Source organism: Prionailurus bengalensis, chromosome A3 (genome assembly GCF_016509475.1).
Source record: "Prionailurus bengalensis isolate Pbe53 chromosome A3, Fcat_Pben_1.1_paternal_pri, whole genome shotgun sequence".
Taxonomy (NCBI): Eukaryota; Metazoa; Chordata; class Mammalia; order Carnivora; family Felidae; genus Prionailurus; species Prionailurus bengalensis.
The window spans coordinates 50633003-50658263 of record NC_057354.1 but is presented as its reverse complement, the minus strand read 5'-3'; the positions used below and the strand labels follow the sequence as shown (position 1 = coordinate 50658263).

General features: G+C 38.8%; 1 non-coding gene across 1 annotated transcript; it reads right to left on the bottom strand.

The window, feature by feature from the left end:
* Positions 1-231: 231 nt before the first annotated feature.
* On the bottom strand, positions 232-440 carry LOC122467458. The gene has a single exon (XR_006292973.1). It is a non-coding gene; the product is annotated as a small nucleolar RNA U3 (small nucleolar RNA).
* Between the last annotated feature and the right edge of the window lie 24821 nt (positions 441-25261).

Sequence of the window (25261 nt, the reverse complement as noted above, 5' to 3'; positions counted from 1 at the left end):
TTTCCAGTTGATTGGTAGCATAGAAATCAGATTAATTCTGATGATAGACCTCCTCTTCTGAAAATCCTCCAATGATTTTCCTTTCACTCCAAGAAAAGTCAAAGTCCTTGCCATGGCTGACAAATCTGTTTACACTCCAAGTGCTGTCTCCTTGCTCACTTAGCTTCACCCACACAGCATTCCAATGGACAATTAACAAGCCACACATGTGGCTTCTTTTTTAGAGAAACGACTCAGACAACGGGCCACTTTCCTCTTAGTCCCCCAAAGGAGGAGGGAACAATCATCAACGACAAGGGCAGCTGTGGAAACAACACCCAGAGTCGGCTTCACAGTCAGGAAGGGACACTATTTCTCCTCCTCATGCTTTCAGGGACTCCACACTTAGAGAAATTTCTCTAGTGACAAACTTTAGAAACAATCCCTGAAAGTACAGTCTTCACATTTCCAATCATTGAAAAATCCATGGTCCTACCAACACGTCCCAGTTCTATCTAAAATTCCCTCCAATGTGATGTCCTTAAATATAAAAAAGATTAGGGGCGCCTGGGTGGCTCAGTCGGTTAGACATCCGACTTCAGCTCAGGTCGTGATCTCACAGTTTGTGAGTTTGAGCCCCGCGTCGGGCTCTGTGCTGACAACTCAGAGCCTGGAGCCTGCTTCAGATTCTGTGTCTCCATCTCTCTCTGCGCCTCCCCTGCTCGTGCTCTCTCTCTCTCATTCTCTCTCAAAAATAAATAAATATTTTTAAAAAATTTTTTAAATAAAATAAAAAAATTAGCAACAAGGGAAAAGAATGAAGATATAACACGAACCCAAGAATTCAGCAACTTCGTAATTCGTTACTGGATTATCAAAGGTTGATTTTTTTTTTTTTTAGTTTAATAATAGGAGAAACAAACTTCTTATCCCAGAAATTAGTTACACTACAGGTCTGTGGTTTGGAATGTTAAATTATCCATTTAAAACAGAAAGTCAATTTATATTTCTCAGAAACAATTATGACTTAATTGCTGTTATCAACCTAATAAATTACTAGGTGATTTCCACAAACTGGTTATACACTCAAATTTCATGTGTGACGAAAGAACAATTGTATCAGTATTCTGCAAATATGAAAAGGAAATTAGCTCATTGGCCACAAGGGAAAGGCATACACCTTGAGTGTAAACTCATCTATCTTTTTCTGTCTTTAAGCAGGCAAATTAAAATGGGAAAGAAACAGTTTGTGTCTCACAGGAACAATGTGTAATATGTTAATTGCTTTTCAAATACCATAGCATGGCTCAAAAAATATTCTTTGTGTCTAATGAGAATGTCATGTACTCTCGTGAACTCTGTATTTTAATGTACATCTACTGGCAACAGGTTCAATTACATAGATTCTTTTTATAACACGAGAAAACAGATACCTGAAAAGGGTTAACCCAACCCAGAAGATCATGAATTTCCCTTGGAACATAACAATGGCCATGAAGACATGGGACATCTATTGTAGAGAATATGCTATGGCAATAGTCCAGAAAGCTAAGAAGAAATTTTAAGTGGATAAATCATAGCCACTAAGATCAAAACAGTGAGCATACTCATTTCAGTACCCATTCAAGAAACATTTATGTCATGTCTGTGTGCTAACTGCGCAGATGAAAATATAAATGAGACCTGGTTTTTAATTTCCTGGTGCTCACATTTGGAAACATGAAACCAGAGACATAGTAACATATTTAATATTAATATGCACCAAGTATAATACTAACATCAAAGTAATAGTGGTTTCATTGTTTAGAGAATTAACTTCAAAAACTAAGCTACTCAAAGACGGATGAATATAAATATATTAGGTTAAAAAGAGAAGGAAGTTCAGACAGAGAAAATACCATGAGTGGAAGCACATAAACGAAATAGCCACTCTACATCTGACAACAAACAATTGTAGCAGAACATGGAATGGAAGGCAAAGAAAAGTAGGATAGGAAATGAGAGAGGTCGTCAGGGGCCTACTGAAATAATTTGATGCCATGCTAAGAACTTTAAAGTTTATCCTGAAGATGGAATTTTGCTGGTAAATAATGCAAAGCACCCTGTTTGCATTTTTGCAAAGGCAGACTGTCAGAGATAATGGAATATAAGGGAAGAAGTTGGGAGGCGGGCAGGACAAGCAGTTAGGAAATTATCTCAATGATCCAGGCAAAATACATGGGCCTGAACTAGCCAGTGGTCATAAAGATGGAGGTGTGAGTCCAAAGCAAGAGTTGTAAAAGGAACTGAATCAGAGGATTTCAAGACAAACTGAGGAGGAGAGTGGAGAAGACTCTCAATTTTCTGGATTGAATGATCACATTAAAAAAAGATAGTACCTTTAGCTAAAAGAAAAATACAAGAAGAAAATTTAGCATTGATGAGAGATTTAAAAAAAACAACAACTAGATTTATTCTGAGAACTTTTTCAGATGCTTGAAGTCATCCAAATTAACATGTCACATATGCAGCTGGGCATAGGTCGGGAGCTCGGGAGAGGTTGGTACTAGAGAAACACATGTGCAGTACAAGGGATTCCAAGAAAAGAGGCCATTTAGTGGGAACCAGGTGGGGCAAAGGACAGAGCTCTAGGGAAAAGCCTTACTTAGGTGGCAGGAAAAAAGAGAAAACCACGGAGACTGAGGTATAATGGTCAAAGAGGCAAGAAAAAAATGAAGCAAAATGAGGTTATTCATGGAAGTCCAAGGGAACAGGACGTTGAAGAAGAAGTCATCTGTGGAAAGAGATGCTTTAGGATGACAAGGGTTAGCTCTAAAGTTAAACCTACCCAAGTGGCTGGTTCCTAAGGCAGATAGGCTTGATGACTTTAAGCTCTCCAAAATCCAAGATTCCAAGATAAAAGATATATTGATTCTAACCTAACCTTTGACCTTGCTAAAGTACATGGCAAGGTCAAAGATCTATTATTCTATTGCTATAATTATTATGTATCATTTTAAATTATTATCAACAACCTTTCACTATATTAGTACCTTTTCTCCTTCCTTAAATGTAAGTTCTGACAGTAATTACAACCCTTTGGCCAAACTAACTCACTTTGCCTCATCTGCGATCCAGCAGGTACTGTCATTCCTTCATCCATATTCTTAGTTTCCCAAACATTTCTTGAGAGCTTACTAAGTATGAGGCAGTGTTATGCACCAGAACGGAAACTGCTACCACAAAGTAATTTCTTTAATGGGACACAATTCAAAAGGATATGAATTATTAAAACACATGAAAAACTTGGACATCTGCTGCTTCTTTTAACTGTTCATGAAAAACTCCACGTGGAAAGGCATGGGTTGGAGTTGCTTGAAAGACAGGAAAAGTCTTTATTACTTTTCAGCCATCTGCTAAGAAAAGGCAGCTGTGTTAGCTTTGTTGGCTGGATAAGGGCTGTTTACCTAAGCGTGTAGTACTAATTGTTAGTTCCTTTTGGTCTCTTCTTTTAGTCTCTCTCAATTTATCAATATTGCTATGTTCTTTCTGCCACTGAGACTCCTCTTGCTTTTCCCTATAGCCTCTCACCCCTCACCCTTGCCAACATCTCAATGGAAAAATTAATGGCTCAGCTCTCCCCACCACTTATCTGTTCTGCACATGGCACCTGTGTAAGGCCTGTACTACATGAATTTAAACTATTAACAGTGTGTGTGGTTTTGCCACAGTTATTTATCTGCTAGAATGTTCTGCTCCAGCCTGGCAGCAGTTAAGTGATGAGAAAATTAGCCTTTCCTTCCTGTAATTTACAAGGCTGTGCAAAGCTTAAGTAAGTATGGCACACAGATAGAAAGTTGCATAGGAATTCCAAAGGATCTCTCTACTTTTCCCCAGTCCATTCCTGCACACAGATACCCTCCAGGTACTGATTTTAAATTAATTACTCCTTACATAGGAATATAAAGAGTGGTCACTAAAGGATGACTATTTTATCATACATAAAAATTATGCTCAGATAAAATTAATCTATGTGCAATTCATATTTGCATAATTATAAATGCACAATCATAAATAAAACACAATGGACTTCAGAGGACCACAACAAACAAACTGCAGAATTAGTATTATTGGCATCAGAAAAAGAAGTAGATGGTAAATCAAAGTTACTTGCCATGATTTGGGAAACTATTTGAAGTGTTTGGGTCTAACACAAGTACACACCAGTTTTATACCTTATTTTTTAGCATAGGTTTCAGCAATAATAAAACTTTAATTCGCGTTTTCAAGTGTGTGGCAATTTGAATGCAGTTCTTTACCTTTGACTATAAATACCTAATATTGTAGAGTCTATTTCAGGAGATTTGTCAATATCTACTGAATTTATAATATAAAGTTTGTTAAAGTAGCAAACCTTGAAACTCAGTATCTAACTTTTAACCAAAGAACTGAATGTAGATCATTTTCCCAAAAGAAATCAATGTTAAAAAACTTTTAATGCAAAAATTTAATAAAAACTGTATCTCACTAGCACCTGGGTTAACTAACGTTTTAGTGTTTGCCTCAACCAGTCTACAAAATGTTTTTGTAGATGATGCCATTAATTCTAACAACCAACCTAGGTAACCATTTTACCTATGGAGACACGAAGGCTTAGAGACCTGCTCAAGCACCAGGAAAGGCAGAGAGGTAACCAAGTTAGTCCCATTTGAAACACAAAACTAATGGCTTCCTCTGCTTCCTGACCCACGAACAACAGCTGATCTACCCGTATTGTGTGGGGACACCGGAAAGACTTTTACATTTTCTTGTCAGACAGAGCAGAAGAGAAACATGGACACTTCTGGTTTTTAGAAAGAAGTTAGTAGCAATGTGAGAAAATGGGCTGAAGAAGGTTGGAAGGATGGAAAGAAAACCACTTGCTAGGCCACTGTCGGGATATGGCAGGAAGATCTGGCAGAATCCAGTGCTCCAAAATATTTATTAACTACTAATCATGGGTGAAAGATGATTAAGGGAGGAGACTGCAATAGAATTTGCTCCTCAAGGATTTCCCAGCCCTGTCTTGCAAGTAAGACTTGTATTTATGACCCTCATGAAATGTGATAAAGGCTAACGAAGGGGGGACAGATGAGGTGCTTTGGAAATTTACTTAGGAAATTTCGGTGTCAAAAGGAACTTTATTTCTCAAATATTAGAGCTTCTGTAAAATACAACAAGAAATTACCCCCAGTGATTTCCTCCCAATAATATCTTGCAAAGGCAGAAGGTCCACCTATGAGGGATGCTAGGTACAGACTTTCTATCTTATGGTAAGTTAACCACATGACCTCCAGTGTCTTTACCAACTCTGAAGTTTTATGGAGCTCCCAAGAACAAAAAAGCCTTTGCGATGAATTAGCTTCAGAAATGAATAGATTCTGCAGGTTTCGCTCCCTCTTACTCCTCAAGAATACTTAGTGCCTTATTAAAATGTCCTAAGTTTTCTTTGTTCACACCATCTAATTGAACATCACTTTTCCCCCCACCTTTTAAATGTTTCTTAAACTTTATAAAATGCTTAAAAACAAGTATGCAATATTATACCATGATCAACCAGGAACAAACTTGACTCAGGCCAGTCAAACTTAGGTAGCTGATTGCTCTAACCTTCTAGTTACAAAGACCCAAGTTTAAAAAAAAAAATTAATATTTATTTTTGCGAGACAGAGAGAGAAGACAGAGCACAAGCGGGGGAGGGGCAGAAAGAGATGGAGACACAGAATCCAAAGCCGGCTCCAGGCTCTGAGCCATCAGCACAGAGCCTGACGTGGGGCTCGAACCCACGGACTGTGAGATCATGACCTGAGCTGAAGTTGACGCTTTAACCGACTGAGCCACTCAGGCACCCCAACACAGTTTTTTTTTATGGATGTTACTGTGTAAAGACCGTATTGGGGAAGATTGTATCGTACCCACAGCCCTTCATCGAATAACCCTTTGAACCAGGCAAAACTAGCAAATGAATACGTGTGCTGGTGTCATCCCTTTTAAAAAATCTGTAATTCTGGGGGCACCTGGGTGGCTCAGTTGGTTAGGCGCCCGACTTCGGCTCAGGTCATGATCTCACAGTCCGTGAGTTCAAGCCCCGTGTCGGGCTCTGTGCTGAGAGCTCAGAGCCTGGAGCCTGCTTCAGATTCTGTGTCTCCCCATCTCTCTACCCCTCTGTGTCTCATGCTCTATGTCTCTCTCTCAATAATAAATAAATGTTAAATTTTAAAAAAAAATATCTGTAATTTTTAGTAGATATAATTAGGGAAAGAGTGTCTGTTAAGTGTGTAAGCATATATAATAAAGCTGACTTTACCCATTTGACAATTAAGGAGTCTGTGTGCCTGGAGGAGAAAGAGAGAACACACACACACAACACAGTAAATGGGGTAAAACACTAACAACAGGTGAAGCTTGAAGAACATAGAGGTATTATTTTTATATTTGCAGTATATCTGTGAACAGTTTCCAATATTTTCAAGTAAAATATAGTTTTTAATTAAGGAATCACTTGTCAAAGTTTGGGAAGAAATATAGGTGAATAAACTCTTAACAGTCATCACAAGCCAAAGAAAAACCATAAACATCTGGTGTGAGTTTATCTATGTTATAATTCATACTCATATATATTCACATAAAACATACATTCAGGTTTATTGGGTATTTTCACTACAATTTTTTTTTTCAAATTTACCTACTGCAGGGAAGTGATTTCTTAGGTGCTAGAGTGTTAGTATTAAATTTTTCCTTAACGCTCATTTACTTTGAGAGACAGAGACAAAGCACGAGCAGGGGACGGGTAGAGAGAGAGGGAGACACAGAACCCAAGGCAGGCTCCAGGCTCTGAGCTGTCAGCACAGAGCCCCACGTGGGACTCAAACTCGCAAAATGTGAGGTCATGACCTGAGCTGAAGTTGAACACTTAACTGACTGAGCCACCCAGGCACCCCTAGAATGTTAGTATTAAGTCTGCCTCTTCCTTGTGTCACTTTTGGCTTATTTCGCTGCTCCAGATTTTAAAAGTGATTCTGGTATGTGAGGCTTGAGAGAGTGTGAAAATAAAACCAGCCGGTATCCACAGACCAAAGGGCTGCCACATTTAGGAGGCTAGTAACAGATCAAGCACGTTACCTTTTTCACCCTAGGAGATCTACCTCAGATATCCACAAATGACATCTTTCTTCACATTTGTCAGAGATATTTGTTTAAAAAAAATGAAAGAAAGAAATTTCTGAGAAAACTTTTCTGGTTGATGATGCTTCTGTGTTTAAATGCTATGCCAGACTATTTTGAGCAAATGGAGGATTTAAAAATCTTCGCATCATTCATTCAAACCAATATAAGCAAATATTCTTCAGAGTAATACTTGTTTTCAGGTAAAGAAGATTCTTAACTTATGTGCAAATCTGGTCAGTTTTGCTAGGTTTAGAAAGTATCCTGGGGGGGGGGGCGTCACTGCAATTAGTTCAAACTTCCCAACTAGGAATTCATTTGGTCTTTCAAATAATATGCATAAGCATCTCCTGGAAGAAATGAAGCTGTAAGATGTATTTAGAACAAAATAAAAACGAAAGGAGGAAAGATCACAGCTTTTTTCTTATGCAGAACAAATTGTGTACATTACATACAGTATATGATTATGAAAGCTTATTTTTAAATTTCTAAACATACATCAAAAACTGAGAAGGAAAAGTAAAAGAAAATGACACCAAGAAGAGGTGCCTAGGTGGCTCAGTTAAGCCTCCAATTCTTGGTATCTGTTCAGGTTGTGATCTCACGGTCTTGAGATCTAGCCCTGCATCGGGCTCCACTCTGCGTACAGAACCTGCTTGGGATGCTCTCTCTCCCTCTCTCTCTGCTCCTCCCCCGCTCACACTCTCTCTCAAGATAAATAAACTTAAAAACAATAACACCAAGGTCATTACCAGCTTAGTGGCCCTCAGCAATCAGAATAAGCTTAAGAAGTATGATGAAGGCTAAGCATGAAGAAGTACGAAGAGGACAGGAAGACACCTCAGACAGATGTACGTGTGTGTCTCATCCTTTCAGAGAATATACTAAAAGTATGGGCCTGGGAGACAAGCATGTCAGCTGCAGAATTTCTTCAAAGAAAAGCTGTAGGAGAGGCAAACTAGTAAGAGAGGGAGAAGGTAGGACCTGTCTGGAAGCCACACCTGCATAGCAAGCACATTCTTCTTCTTTTTTTTTTTTTTAGTGTTTGTTTAGTTTTGAGAGAGAACAAGTGAGCAAGCAGTGTGAGTGGGGGTCAGAGAAAGGAAACACAGAATCCAAAGCAGGCTCCAAGCTGTCAGCTGTCTGCACAGAGCCTGATGCAGGGCTCAATCCCATGAATCATAAGCCTGAGTCAGGCGCTCAACCAACTGAGCCACCCAGGCTCCCCACAAGCACATTCTTCTACTTAGATTGCATCATTATTGGGGAGTGGGGAGCATTTTTAGGGACTTAATAGAAATTTAGAGGACAGCACTTCGTGTACCATTCTTGGCCAATACCTCTGAAATAGAAAGACATATCCATACTTGGGTTAGAAGGATAATTATTTCTATCACTTTGAACTGAGTGAGTTCTTCAGAAATCACTTTCTACACTCCTAAATTGGGTTATTTTACAAATTGGGTTATATGAACTCAACAATAAAAGGAGATTATTACTAATCTTTGATTCTCTGTATCATCCAGGTATTAGAAATTCCCTCTGATTTACGAGTCTATGTTCTATTCCAGGAATATGGATCCATTCTTCTCATCACAACTGTGGGGGTTTTTAAGAGAATATTGGCAATAGAAAAGCTGAGCATTAAGTGTAGGCATTAATAATGTCTTTTCACAGTGTTTTTTTCCTTATCTTTGGTATTAGGCTTTTTAAAACAAGTGTTGTGTCTTGCTAATTAACTGTGGTAGAAAGTTATCACCTGGGTAGAACATGTTAAAAAATAATTATATATTCCTTTGCGTTGTGGTTCTTGGATGAAGGAAGAACACCAATCTTTGCCATCATTTCATCTTCCATTTTTACCCCTTTCTGTCAGCCACTCTTTTCCCTCTTGGTGTACTAGGAGAATCTTAAGAGACCACCAAACCTGAATAACTCTGATATTTAATAGGAAGATAAAGGGGTCTTTCACCACATCAGAAGCAATGAGAATTACCAAACACACACAAGGGAGAAACCTACATTCCTAGTGCTAGCACTAGACTTACGACTTCACTCTTTACAATTCATCCTTGGAGAGGGGCACATGAGTGGCTTGGTCAGTCAAGGGTCAAGCTGTTGATTTCAGCTCACAGTTTGTGAGATCAAGCCCTACCTCAGGCTCTGCTCTGACGGCACGGAACCTGATTGAGATTTGCACTCTCTCTGCTCCTCTCTCACTCACTCTCACTCTTTCTCACTCTCAAAATAGACAAACATTAAAAAAAATTATCCTTGGAGAAAGGGAACTCTTTGCTGGGTTGTAAATTGGTGGGAATGTAAATTGGTACAACCACTATGAAGACAGTATGGAAGCTCCTCAAAAAATTAAACACAAATACTATATGCTCCAACAATTCTATTACTATTTAGCCAAAGAAAACAAACACTAATTTGAAAAGACGTATGAACCCCTATCTATGTTCACTGTAGCATTATTTACAATAGCCAAGATATGGAAGCAACTGAAATGTCCATCAATAGATGGATAAAGAAAATGTGCTGTGTACATATGTGTGTACACACACACACACACAGGAATATTACTTAGCTGTAAAAATAGAATGAGATTCTGTCATTTGCAACAATATGGATGGACATAGAAGGTATTATGCTAAGTGAAATAAGTCAGGCAGAGGAATACAAATACCATATGATTTCAGTTATGTGTGGAACCTAAAAAAACAAAACGAACCAGAAATGGACTGAAGGGTACTGGTGTTTGCCAGAGGGAGGGGGAGGGGGAATGGACAAAATAGGTGAAGGGGATGGAGAGGTACTAAAGCTCAACTTTAAGTCACAAGCTTGAGGAGGAGTACAGCATACGGAGTATAATCAATGGTATGTAATAGTGTTGTATGGTGACAGATGGTAGCTAGACTTAGTGTAGTCAGTACTGTATAATGTATAGAACTGTTGAATCAATGTTGCACACTTGAAACTAATATAACATTATATGTCAACTATACTGCAATAAAAAATTTTAAGAAATTAATTCTTAGGCCAGGTGGTAATTTAATCTACACTTTGGCCAGACTTTTCTTGGAGGTCTGGATGTGACCAAGGAAGAACACAACTTTTCAGTTAGGAACTGTTCTCTAAGCATTTTCTAGCCAATAGTTTCCACAGTAACTTTGGATGGAAGACATCTGTCTGTGACTTCTGTAAAGAGAAGTAGGAGAAAAAGACAACTAGCATTTCTAAGTGCCTACCAAGGATGAGGCACCCAAGAGTGTTCATCCCATATAACTATTATCACCATCTTGGTAAGTCAACATTATTACCCCATTTTATAGATGCAGAAACAAAGGCAAGGAGGGAAGAGTTGTATGGTCAGATTTAAACACAAGCTTGTTCTGTTTGTCCTATGCCATGCTGTGCCATTGTCCGCAAGTATGACCACTGTAACGAGGACGACTAACATGGGCCCCAGTCATGCCCTCAGTGATGTTAGCCACCTGACAAATTTACTACCACACTTGCATCTCTGGGTAACCGTTCCCCTCCGTTCTTAGCTCAATGAATGTGTGCAGTAAGAACAAAACAGCCCCAGAGAACATTTGGATAAATAAACAATGGGACTCAATAGGTTACAGTAAACTTTCCAGAAAATACTGTCAGAGAAGTCCAGGATGTATATTAAGGAGTTTGGTTAATAAGAAATCAAAATTAGTGTTTTTAGGGGGGAGGAGCAGGTGTGTGTGTGCATGAGCACATGTGTTTACTTCATCGCAGAATCAAACCAAATCCTATAAATGAGTACTGAACATATGCCTACTTGTAACATGGAGAGTGCATAAAAGGGAAAGGTATAATCCTGAAGGGCTAAGACAAGCACTTCTAATGTAAGAAATCACGAAAGAAACTAAGACTAAGGAGGTCAATATTTTAAATAAACCCTATTTTTCACCACTAAATAGTTCACTAGATAAAAGAGCTCATTTGGTTCCCCAATTTTAAAGTATAACTAATTAGATGATAATCAACATGGTATTTGCCATCACACGTTTAGACAATGTAGAATATGATGATCCATTACATCCATAATCAGTTACATTTAGAACTAATCATTTGAAATAAAGGTGAGCTCATATGCACAGAATCTGCCGATATTCTCAAAGGAAAACATTATTGGGGCACCTGGGTGGCTCAGGCAGTTGGGCGTCCAACTTCAGCTCAGGTCATGATCTCATAGCTTATGAGTTCGAGCCCCGCATCGGGCTCTGTGCTGACAGCCCAGTGTCTGAAGCCTGCTTCAGATTTTGTGTCTCCCCCTCTCTCTGCCCCTCCCCGACTCACGCTCTGTCTCTCTCCTTCAAAAATAAATAAACATTAAAAAAAATTAAAAAAAAAAAAGGAAAACATTATTCGGTGAAAAAAAGATTTTCATTTTCTCTTGTGAAAAGAAATTAAAAGATTGAAAATATTATTTTAATTACAGACAACACGGAGGGTAATAAGGATTTGAAATTTCAAATACAACTTTCAAATATTTCAAATCATATTGTTTTTTTCTCTCAATGATTTTTGTAGCTCCATATTTACTAAGTGAAATATAAAAGAGAAAACTAAATTGTCTTGGGATATTTCCTTGAAATAGCTTTTAAGAAAATAAAAATTTAAATGATACGATCAGAAAATATTCCTGGTTTACAACACCTTAAATTAAAGCTGTTTGCAGACAAGAAGCCATCGGAGGGGTCAGTATCCCACAGTAAGATTTCTTGGACAAAAAATGAGGATAGTGGATAAACTGGTCCTGGGGAGGCACGTGGTATGACTCAGGAAGCAGAGAATATGTTGTTGGTTGATGTTGGCTGACCTGGTCCCACACACAGCCAGCAGAACGACCCTCAGCTCTACCTCCTGCCTGGAGCTTCTCTTCTTGCAAACTCATCTGCCTCTGTATCCATCTTTACCACTTTCCTAGAGCTAGTTTTCCGAAAAGGATTAATGCAATTCCTATTGCATAATTTTAGTGTGCAGAAGGGTGCCTGAAGCCGACTGAAAGTTCTATGAAGGCAGAGTACACCTTCTCCGTATTTAAATTTTTTTTGGTCAACGTTTATTTTTGGGACAGAGAGAGACAGAGCATGAACGGGGCAGGGGCAGAGAGAGAGGGAGACACAGAATCGGAAACAGGCTCCCGGCTCTGAGCCATCAGCCCAGAGCCCGACGCGGGGCTCGAACTCACGGACTGCGAGATCGTGACCTGGCTGAAGTCGGAGGCTTAACCGACTGTTCCACCCAGGTGCCCCAACCTTCTCCGTATTTACATCGGGAGTCTTGGCCCATATTTAGGTTGTGCTAGGTTTACAGACATACAGAAATGCACTGGAGTGTTCCTAATGTTCGATTTGGCCACCAGATGTCAGTACATGATAACGAATGCTGTAATACCACATTAAGCCAGAAAAGCTTAACAGGCCATTTTCAAGAGTTTAATTTCGCAGAGTAGAAAAGAGCAGACAGATTTAGAGGCAGTACACTGTGATAGTATCTGGAGAAAAGATGAGAATCACTGGACCCTACTAACCCCCAGTTATTGATACTATGTCCTCTCAGATGGGAAAATCCATGTCCCATTTTTTTAAAAGTGTCTCTAAAATTTAGTTTTTAAAAAGTAAAATGTGCATTAGTAAGCACATACTAATGAAAGCTCAATTACATATAAATAACTTAAACTAATTAGGAAAATCCTAGATGTAGAGTTTAGATTTAAATTATCCAAAACATAGATCTATGTAAATTACTAGGCATTTAATAATCATACTGTTGTGTATATAGGTGAATTAAAGAGCCAGGAAAAAAAAAAGCCTAAGAAGGTTTTTTAATGCAAAAAATCAAATATCCCACAAACAACTGAAACTTCCCCAGATTTCATAGTTGGAATTAAAAATGGTCTTTTTAACTAAAGATTACTGTACAAAACATTAACTTTTGATATATGAAAACAAAAAGTACAATTGTCAAGGCCTGTTCACTCTCCTCCCTCAACATGGTTCAGACCCACCCATTTATCCCATTCCTCCTCCAATGGATTTAGGGCACTGGTCACCTTGCTCGCCATAACCACCCTCCTACACTGCAGCTTTGTCCCTTCTGAGTCCATTCTCCACCCTGTAGGCAGAGGTCACTTTAAAAACACAAATTTGACCATGCATTCCCCTGCCTACAGCACCAGCAACTTCCTAATGCCTTCAGGTTGAAGCTCAGCCTTTGGCCTTGCAAGGCCTACAGAGCACTCCGGGATCTGCCTCCAGCTCACTCAGCCAGGTTTCTTCTCATTCCTGGGTTCCAGAACTGAGTATTTTACTGAATAATGCTGCCACATGAAATGGTGTTCTTTCTGAGAAATACTCATTCACACATCAGCATGTTAATTCCTACTCATTCACTGCCTCCTCCAGGAAATCTGTGATTTGATCCTCCCTAATTTTACCCATCCCCCAACACACACTAGTATGTAGGTGCATACTACATAGGTAAGTGTATAGCACATCATTTATGCATCGCAGTAACTATAGCTGTTTACAGACTATTACTCCTTTATGCCTTGTAGTCCTTCCTTCTTACATCTCACTTGGCATACTGTATACTCTTAATCATCTTAGCTATCCTGTAGCTAAATCTTTTTCCAAGGCCTAGAGATACTATCTCCGCAACCCAAGGTCACACATTCTTAAAATTTTACAGAGCTTGGAGTAGTAGCCACACACTGCAATCCAAGTCCTGGGCTCTTCCCAATATCCTGGGCTACTTCCAAAGGCCATTAAATGGGAACCATTTGATAGGAATATGGCAGAGATTATTGAGGAGTACTAATAGGGGTGCCAGACTGGCTCAGTCAGTAGAGCATACGACTCTTGCTATTAGGGTTGTGAATTCAAGCCCCATGTTGGGAATAGAGCTTACTTTAAAAAAAAAAAAGTACCAATAAAAGCATTAAAGAACAACAGATACAACGCTACATATGTTAAGCCTTCAAAAATATTGGCATAAACTCAGACAGAAAGTTGCTGAATTTGCCTTCTTCCTCTTTTTAGTACCTGAATTAGGAACCCAAAATTGCTTTCCAGAAGCTAAATGGTCCTACTTACTGGCTTTAATTTTTATGCATTTGGCTTGCTTCTTGCTAACTGCTTTAGGACATAAGCTGTATCTTGAATTTTCTTCATCAGTATGTTTACAGTATTTTGTCAGGGATTTCTCCTCTTTTTTCTGTCCTCATGCTAATGTAATACATAGGAAGCTTACCTTTTCCATAACCTAATGTGAGTGTTCCCACATGTCTGCAGTCAGAATGGCTTTACAGAGTATCACAGGAGAAGAGGAGACCTAGGGTAAGCCTCTCTGAGAAAGAACTATGTTGATTTCCAGAGCAAAAGGGAGGGTTAGAACTGGGAAGGAGCTCAACAAGATGCTCTGTGAAAATGTACTACTTAAAGGAGGCATTCCTTCTTGCCTCCTTGGAGAGACCATGAGTCAATAAAACCCTTTAAGGATCATTGAGCCAGCCAGAATTCTGGTTCACAGCTCCTTAAGGGATCAGGCTTTCAACAGGAACATCTAAGAATTAATCTCACTATTCAAAAGGTATTAAGAGAGATGTTTAGAGTAGGGTGCCAAATGAAAAACTCTACTTCTTTAGTCTCCTGAAGCATAGGTCTGCATGAGGTCATGCATTTGGGTCTCTTACCTAAGATACCTGTATTAGCACTCCAGCTCTCCACTGGGCCTGTATTCCAACCCTGGGTTCTAAACCCTGGGCTAGGGTTATTATGCTTGGGTATCCAGAAACCTCCATGTCCCAAAAATGGGCTGGGGTCTTGCTATGAAATGAGTTACCATCTAACTCCTGTTTCTTAACCACGTTTTTTCCAACTAGATCTCCTAGATTGTCCATATATATCTGAGAAGTGCACATAGTTGGAGTCACCTTAGGGCAGTGACCACCATAACATGGAGATGCTCCCCAGAAGACAATTCTCCCATCAGTGCAGTTGGTCTATGTGCCCTACCCTTGTCAGATAAAGAGTTTTGCTATCCTCATTGGCCTGTGATGTAGATGCTCCATGATGTCTTATGCTCACATTCCAACACTTCTATCCACTGAATACCAGCAGTAAGAGAATTACAATTAGATCCACACAATTATACTTAAAAAGAAAGAAGAGGGAGAAAATGGAAGAAATACCAGAGGGAAGAGGGTATGAAAAAATCAGGTAGAAATAGCAAGGGCAATGTATGTAGAGTTGGTATGTCATGGTGACATTTCACTCAATGTAGTTGAGGTCAGATTGCCCTACTCTTCAAGTAAAAATAAATCTTGCAAATCAGAAAGAATACGAAGAAAAAGAATATGGTTAATGCTATTAAAATCCACCCCCCCATTCCAAATTTAAAGTAGTTGAGAACTAACAAGTAAAAATCACATAGACTTGGGGGTCCTTAAAGATTCAAACAAAGAGTTACAGAGGAGGGGCAGTAAAAGTTGGATGACAAGGCTCAAAAAGGTAAGAGCTAGTGGTAGCCAAGACACGGAAACAAGGACTGGAATTGACTTATTTAAGAACTGTTCTTGGGGCGCCTGGGTGGCTCAGTCGGTTCGGCGGCCGACTTCGGCTCAGGTCATGATCTCGCGATCCATGAGTTCGAGCCCCACGTCGGGCTCTGTGCTGACTGCTCAGAGCCTGGAGCCTGTTTCAGATTCTGTGTCTCCCTCTCTCTCTGCCCCTCCCCCGCTCGTGTTCTGTCTCTCTCTTCTCAAAAATAAATAAACATTAAAAAAATTAAAAAAAAAAGAACTGTTCTTAAAGAACTGTGTAAGGAGAAGAGTGAAGTATGAGAAAAATGGTAAATATAGTAGACTAATGCTTTATTTTCTTCTTAGACTGTAGAAGAGAAATACATTTTTCTATAGGCTGAGGGAATTTCTCCTAGTGGAGAAAGAGAAACTAAATGTCCAAGAAAATAATTACTAATCAAGCAAATACCCAGGGCAGGTGGGGAAAAGTAAGAAAATTCACAAGTAAGAAGGTAATAAAGTTAGAGGAATTTGAGATTGTGTTTACTTACTATCTGATTTAAAACAAACGTTTAAAATGCAAACAGCTACCAATTATAAAGACTGGTCCATGAATGGTGTTAATTTCCATTTTTCTCAAGTGCCTTCATCTACAAAAGAAGCTTCAAAAAACAAGATATAGTATACTCTCTTTTTAAAATAGAAATTCTGTAGGAATAACTTTTAATTTTCCTCTCTCTCACTCTTTCAAGTTTTCTGGCAGTAAAATGGACATTTTAATAGGATTTATTTCTGAGTAGTCACTATATTTTAAAAATTCTTTTTAGTATTCCTTAGTAGTTTCACCCAATAAAATTAACTACCTCAAGCTGCCACATTTTAAACAGAGGCTGATTTTTCCATTGATTAGCAATCATTTTCTCTTTGCTATGTTATCATTAGAAACTCCCTTGACAGTTTCAAGTTGTTAAAATCCTGGGTTTTCTTCTTCATTCCTTTGCTTCATAAATCACTACATCAACTATTCATGTAGGCAGAAAAATAGTGCCAGAAAATAGGTCACCATGCATTGAGCCACAATTTTAACTACCTAGATTAAAAAAAAAAAAAATCAATCCTACAACTTAACAAATTAACGTAAAAATACTAATTTCTACCTTGTTTTTAGTCAGCTATCAAACTTTACGTCACTTCTGCATCTTACCGCCCCTAAAACTGGGGTTTGCATACTGATGACTAATACAAATCGTGCTTGAAATTGAACATTAAGGCATGCTAGCCATGCTCACAATGGACTTGTGTATTTCTATAGTTCCTTTCACTTCAGGATCTCAAACATACTTTACTTTTGAAAATCTCCTTCACGTTGGCAAGTCAGTAAACCTAGCATCAGGAAGGGATATTGCCAGAAAACTAATTCACAGGAAGTTTGAGTGAGTTTCCCTCCCAATGTGGTATCAATTTGTTTAATATCTGAGAATAGCTTTTAGGATATAAGACAGATGTCTGAATTCAAAAATCAATTTCAAGTCACTATGTCCGCAGAATAAAACAAAAACAAAAACAGAAACAAAAACCAAGTATTCCTTATGCAACTAAAGAACAGAAATGGAGAATTCTGTTACCAAGAGAAGGAGAACATTAATTTTTAGTGATAATTTCAAATATCCTTAAGGACTGTCTAGATTTGCTGGTGTCAAATGATGGAAAAATCAACACATCTACAAATGGCTAATTACCTTATATCTGGTCATATTCTGTGGTACTTTATTAGCATTATTATGTTTGAGAAAGTACTGAAACTGCACTTACTAAATTTTTAGGGAACCATACCCAATTGAATTACTGTCTATAAATCACCAATATAGATGGTTCTCCCTGATGATTTTTGTCAATCTCTGAGAAATGAAGTTTTAAACATTAGATAATGCTTTAGTTATTTATATAGCTTGTGAACCAGTATACATTCTTAATAAAATATTACTTGATTAATATACTTAGCCAATATATAATTGAGTAGTCTGGTAATATATGAGCATAGAATTGACATAATACACTTATTTTAACTAATAAAAATTACTGAGTATAATAGTTAAAATACAGTGAATTACTTAATATGTCATGTTCTGTAAGAAACTTACATTTCTGTATCAACCTCCCAAAGCCATATTTGCACAGCGTATCACTACAGTTAACGAAATACTACATGGCAATGAGAAAGAATGAAATATGGCCTTTCTAGCAATGTGGATGCAACTGGAGAGTGTGATGCTAAGTGAAATAAGTCATACAGAGAAAGACAGATACCGTATGTTTTCACTCTTATGTGGATCCTGAGAAACTTAACAGAAGACCATGGGGGAGGGGAAGAAAAAAAGAAAAAAGAAAAACAAAAGAGAGGTTAGAGAGGGAGGAAGCCAAAACATAAGAGACTCTTAAAAATTGAGAACAAACTGAGGGTTAATGGGGGGTGGGAGGGAGGAGAGGGTGGGTGATGGGTATTGAGGAGGGCATCTGTTGGGATGAGCACTGGGTGCTGTATGGAAACCAAGTTGACAATAAATTTCATATTTAAAAATAAATAAACATTAAAAAATAAAATTAAATTAAAAAATAACACACACATACATACACACAAACCAACATTTCAAATGTTTAAGTATTTCCAACATACTTTACTAATAGATTTTCCCCATACAGGCTTAAGTTTTATTTTAGGAGTCCAAAGCCTTTTGTATTGTGAACCTCATTTTTAGTAAAAGCTCCTTTCAGTGAGAAGGTTCTGGATACAAAGAAAATGGGAAGGTGGAGTCCTCACGCTTGGGCAGAAGGTGGCAGCAGCTGAAGGGTCTGACTGTCCTTCCAGGGAGTTCTCCGCATTCAGTGCTTCTACTCCTATTACTAGGTCCTGGCAGGGTTTACTGTTTACTTTTTGACGTTAACATAGGATTATAAAAATATAGTTTTGTCAAAATCTGACTAATCCACCTACTAATTTTAAAAACTATCATTTCATAAGATAATTTTGTATTGGAGATTCTTTGCAATTTTCTATTCGGTTTAACTTGACTAGGCATTTTTTGGTCTAATGCACACTTTTAAAATTAATGTAGCATTAGAATGTTTTAATATCGAGTACATCACCCGCTCATTTTCATCTCCTTAAAATATGGGCTTATTCATTCTTAGTCCAGAAAAAAAAAAAAAACTTCATTACTCTGTCAAGTTGCAAAAGAACTCTTAGAATTTTTATTGGGATTGTCTGAACATTGTAAAAATTAAGAATCAATAGTTTTCCTACCCAGGCTTGTGATATCACTGTGATATCATACCCAAAAGTAGAACTTGCCACTCAGTTTTTTTGTTTTGTTTCTAGTCCTCCACATCTGTATCAGGATGATTTCCAACGTTCATAAGGAAATAAGGAATAAAATAAAGCCAACACACTATTTTTCATTTCTATCAACAGGATCATTTTTTTGAAAATAGGATCTGTTTTTCCATTACTCTGTTTTTGCACTTTGCAAATCTGTGGACATATGTTTTAAAACTGATAACCTTACTGAACTCTATTAGCTTTAATGGATTTTCAGTTGTCTCCTCAAAACTTTGTGAATTACATATTAACCCCCAATCCCTGTGGTAAATACTTAAATCATATTTTTTTAATGTTTATTTATTTTTGAAAGAGAGAGCGAGCGTGAGCACAAGTGGGGAGGGGCAGAGAAAGGGAGACACAGAATCTGAAGCAGTCACCAGGCTCCAAGCTGTCAGCACAGAGCCCAAAGCCAGGCCCAAACCCAGAAACCATGAGATCGTGACCTGAGCCGAAGCCAGACACTTAAGCAACTGAGCCACCCACTTGCCCCTAAATTTCCAAATATCTTTAAATAAATATGATCTGTCACTTGCATGAAATCAGTTGAATGTGATATGTGAGTTATTAGCTTTCTCTCCCAACACTTAACCAACTGAGCCACCCAGGTGATCCTGTGGTACTTTAAATTTATTATATTTAATCTTGACCAAAAAAAGAAAGAAAAGAAAAAAACATAGGAAACAGTATATGGTCTAAGCTATCTCTATTATATTTTGACTGACTGAAAAAACTAAAAGAGGAGACACCCCTGTGAAAACAGCTAGGTCGAGTATCATAAATTATTCCTCCATTAGATCTTCCAGCTTTAGGTCTCTAGCAATCACTGCTTTGTTCCCGATTCTCTTCTCTAGCCAGTCATCTCCTGCCAAAAATTCATGTCAACAGATCCAAAAGCAAGCTCCTCATCTTTCTCCACAGCTGTTAAGTAACCTATTTTTCTCTTATGAATTTCTTTAATACTGTGTTTTATCACTTGAAAGGTATTTAATACATTCTACTTCTCCCATCTCCTTACAGGGAAATAGAATCCTTGAAAGCAGATACCAATTATTTTAAATCTTGGTAGTTCTCACAACACACTTAGACTCTCACACTGAACACAGAATGAGCTCAGATGAATTCCAGCATCCCATAGGTGGGTCCATATCCTGATCCAGGAGAAGTGAGGGCTCTCATCCTGGGGTACTGATTACATGAATGCCTCCCATTCACTTTGATGCCATCTTCCTACTGCTTCGCTCATTGAGACACACTCCCAGAAACAGCAGGTGCAGAATGTGGGTCATTCTTGGGTCCTGCAGAGGCATTACCCAGCGGGGTCTATTCAAGGAAGATGGCGATCCCATGTGGGATCAGTGGGCAACAACGTTTGTCAATGATTTAAAACGAAGACACTGAGGGTAGTTCTTCACCCAGGCACAACATAGAGGCAATCTATACCTACACCGCTTATGACATTTGTCCCCTTAAAAATAAAGATCATCATCCAAGTGATGAATGGTCCCTAAAGAACCAGTGGGATAAAAAAAAGTTAATGATTTACAGGGCTTCTGCTTGCCTAACATCAGGTCCTCTTCAACATTGTTGTTAGATCCTTTGAATACAAGAAAACTAGGCTCTGCCACTATGTTGGATTCCCATCAACAGAAATAGGATATAATTTACCTTTTATCCTAAGCTTCCACGAGGGGTAAATTCATGTATGCTACTGTGGCCCTTCATCCCCAAATCATTTTTTTCAATGCAAGTGTATACCCCTCTGTGTGCACCACTGGGACACTTACATCAAACTCATTCAGAACTGCAGCCAGCTCACCGATGCCTGTGTGGCCTTTGGCTTCATCGGTGGGCGAGGTAGCTTGAGCAGCATTGGAGATGCCAGCAATGGCTTCCTGGACTTGTTTAAACACATAATCTCGGTTGGCTCTGGTGGCAGCAACATCTGGCTGGTGGAGAAACGCTTGGGAGGCTGTGTACAGCATTGTGGATTCTTCTTTAGAGCCCCTCGGGCGGCTGCCATCTCATTCCGACAGTGAGGGTCCTTCAGCTCCTGTGTGTGCAAAACATGAAACCTGTCACATCCATGAAGTTTGCCATGGAAACCTTTGTTATTGAACTCTGAGTCAGACTCACAGAACTTCACTGAAGTTTGTAAACCATCTACCTTCCCTTTGTCCTCTCTCTAGCTGCCAGGACTTTGTGTATGGTGTTCTTTCTGTATGAAATACTGGAGTACCCCTCTTCTACCCTACCCTTTCCCTCAACATGGCCCATCTTCATGGAACCTATTCCATCCAGCTCTCTAGGTGATGTCTCTTTCTATCTGCTCCCACAAGCCCCTATCCCCTCCTATCATCAATACTTATTATACTGTACTGGAGTTACATATTTAAGCATGTGTCCCTCCTGTGTTGTATCTATTGAGAGCAGGAAACCCGATCTTGTTTAGTGGTCCTTTACTTATCAGCAGATGTTTGGCCTATAAACGGCACTCAAATATTGCTGGGGAAAATGTAAAAACCAAGATACAGACAAGTAGCCTGCATGGATAGGAGTCAGTTAAGCAGCAGAGGAAAACCCAGACTTCAGTCTTATGATATTGCTTGCCCCTATAGTCAATGACAATTACAAACATGGGAAATCAACTCTTCTGATTTTTGCCTAGTGCATATCTGCCACTTCGTTATCAGGTTCGGACTAGGGTTCATTTCATTTTATTTTTTTAAAGCTATCTTTAATGGCAGCTCAATCACTGAGTTTAGGGAATAAAAATAGATCAAAGGGATGTGCCTTCCTAGTTTTGGCTGTCAAAATAATACTACTGGGGAATCTCTTGATCTTCAGCTTTAAAGAGCATTGTTAAGAAAACATTCACATCATTTACGGAAATGTTAAAGGCAGCGCTGCTCTCTGAGGCCGTGTAGGATTGCCAGCTGAGGATCTCAGAGAAATTTTTCCAGTTTCAAAACATCATTGAAGGTTACTTGAATCACTGGGGTTCAGTTTTTATTTGTTTATTCAGTATGTGTTATATGAATGACCTGGCAACAATTGTATCTTTTCTTTTGTGTGTCAAAACAACTCTGAGACAAGCACAATGTATTGGTTACCTAGGATTGTCAAGGCAGATTGACAAGTAATTAACTGAACCACCTATCCTCTTTTGCTTATGCACTAATGAATTTAGCCCGCCAACATGATTTCTAGTTTGAGGGCATTTCTTTTTGATCCTAAACATGAACACCAATAGGTAACCAACACGTGTGTGTACTTTCTGTGCCAGATAATTATCTAGGCATTCAAAATAAAAGGTTTCTCCCGACTAGTCATGAAGAGCCTTTTAACCTCCAGAACTCTGGTCCAGAAATTGCATATTATATTACTGGAGACCTACACTTAAAAAAAGGAAGAGATGGAAGGGGGATTCTCTCTATAAAAACATTTGAGGAAACATTCCTTAATTACATTAAAAAACCCTACAAACAATCTAAATGTTAAATTATGAAGAATTAGGGGCACCTGGGTGGCTCAGTCGGTTGAGCGGCCGACTTCGGCTCGGGTCATGATCTCGGGCCCCGCGAGTTCGGGCCCCGCGAGTTCGGGCCCCGCGAGTTCGGGCCCCGCGAGTTCGGGCCCCGCGAGTTCGGGCCCCGCGAGTTCGGGCCCCGCGCTGACAGCTCAGAGCCTGGAGCCTGTTTTGGATTCTGTGTCTCCCTCTCTCTGATCCTCCCCCGTTCATGCTCTGTCTCTCACTGTCTCAAAAATAAATAAGCGTTTAAAAAAATTTTTTTTAATTATGAAGAATGGGCTAAGTAAATGACTGAAGCATTTATTTATTTGATAGACTCGATACTATAGTTTTCAATAAATGACATGAATAATATTTACAAGATAAGTGAAAAGGCAGAACATAATATGCATACTTGTATGCAAAGTATGATTATAAATATGTTAAAATATGAAGATAAATAACTAAAATGCAATATACCAAAATTGTACCACTTTTTTCTTGGGTGGTAGGGTGTTCTATGGTTTTTTTTCCTTCTTCCAATTCTACCTGTTTTCTAAATTTTCTTGAAAGAGACTGAACTAGCAGTTAATTAAAAATAAGGTATTAATGAAATAAATGATACTTATGGGTATTCTCATAAATCTCATACCTGTCCATGAATTTTAATACACATCTATATACACACCAGTACCTGATGTGTCCATCTCCAACCCACAACTCTCTTCTATTTGACTTTTTTACATGGAGTGTTCACAGGCATCTCACAAGCCATGTATCTAAATATGAAATATTAATTTCTGTACCCAACTGACCCAGTCTTTCCCATCTCTGTAAATTGACCAACATTTACTCATGTGCTGAAACCAGAACCTTAGAACTGAACTGGTTGCTGTCACTTCCTAACATGTCCAATTTAACATCAGGTCCTCAGAGTTCTATTTTCAAATTAAACTTGGATTCTTTGCAGTTTCCTCCATTTCCACCACTACAAACCAATCAAGACCACCATCTCTCACCTAGTCTACTTCAGCCCCCCCCCCAACTATAGCTGGTCTCTCCTCTTCCATTCTCTTCTGCACAACATATCTAGAATCCTAAAATACTTATTTGAGACATGGATATCAAACTTTGAACTATTCAAATACTACCCACCCACTTACAATAAAATCCAAAACTTCTGCAAGACTCCCAATGTCCTGGCCCCTACCTTTCTTCCCAACTGCCCGAGTGGTTCACTAAGATCAAGATTCGATGGCTTTTTTCTCAGTTGTTTAAATTAGCTAAGTAGCTTTCTTGGTCTCACATTTGTGTTTCAGAGTAACTTCACTCCTACACATCTGACATTTTGGACTGTCACACAAGAGCTCATTTGAGTTTTGCTGATTACAAAACACTTAAATCATCAAGTAATCTCAAATCACATGCATGCCTCTCTCACACAAAGAATACTGCAAGCATGTTAGGGGCAGAAACTAGATCTTGGTCCAGTTTGTAATACCAACGTTCCTTCAACCTGGCACAGAAGAACACTCGACAAATGTTTGTTGAATAAAACTTTCTTGTTGGTCACAGACCATCTTAAATCACTAGGAATTGCCCTACGTGTTGAAGAATTCTAAGAACAGTCAAGAGGACGGGTAAAGGATTTTTAACTGACCCTTTCACATTTGGAGATGTTTTTCCTAGGGGAAAAAAATAAAACCAAATTCCTTGAGGATAAAATCCTAATGGTACTTGACAAACAACTAGAATAGACTAAATTGAGAGTGCTAGCTCTGGACAAAAGGAAGACAGAAGACACTATGTCAGTCACCTTCATCAGAGTAACTCACACTTAACCTGTGTTATCCCACACCCCCACACATTTATTTTCTTCTCTGCCTTTCCCTGATTATCTTTGCATAGTCCTCTTGCCTTTCATAAAGGGGTCACTCAACATGCTGCACATTTGGGCTATGCATATGCATGATGGGGTCTATAGGGCTAGGAAACAAAAAGTGAGGGCAAAGGGTGGCGCTCAGAAAGCATCTACTGCCCTACATGAAACCACTCTCCCCTCCTTTCTTCTTTTCTTTTCTTTCTTTTTTTTTTTTTTTGATTGGGGAGCTTTTCTTGCAGTGGAAAAAAGGTTACAGTGGTTCCCACTAGTCACACAGGAGGCCTGTGACCTACCCTAGGTAGGCAGGGGGCAGAGAGTACCCCAGGGCCCACAATGCTATGAAAACTGGCTCATGTAATAAGCAACCTTTGTTGATCACAGGTTCTGAGGATATTTGATAATTTGATAACCAGCAGATAAGGCTGATCTGTTGTTTAAGCCTACCAAGCTAGGAGGTTACTTAAACACACATTTTCTCCCCCAGCATTTCCTGAATTGTCCCCACCTGTTGTCTTCTTGCTGCTCCATGGTTGAGTTTCACCATTTCTTTGCCAAATTCTTTAAAGCGATGTGCAAGATCTTGTTCATTTGTAGCATTTTTGACAGCTTCCAAGGCCTCTTCCACCTGAGGTAATAAGGAACATTTATCAATGGATAGAATTTAAATATTAAACATGTTAGAAATGGTCATTTGTAAAAAAAATTATGCCTAGGGATTCACATTTAAATAAAATAGAAGTACCACTAATAAGTACTTATAATCAG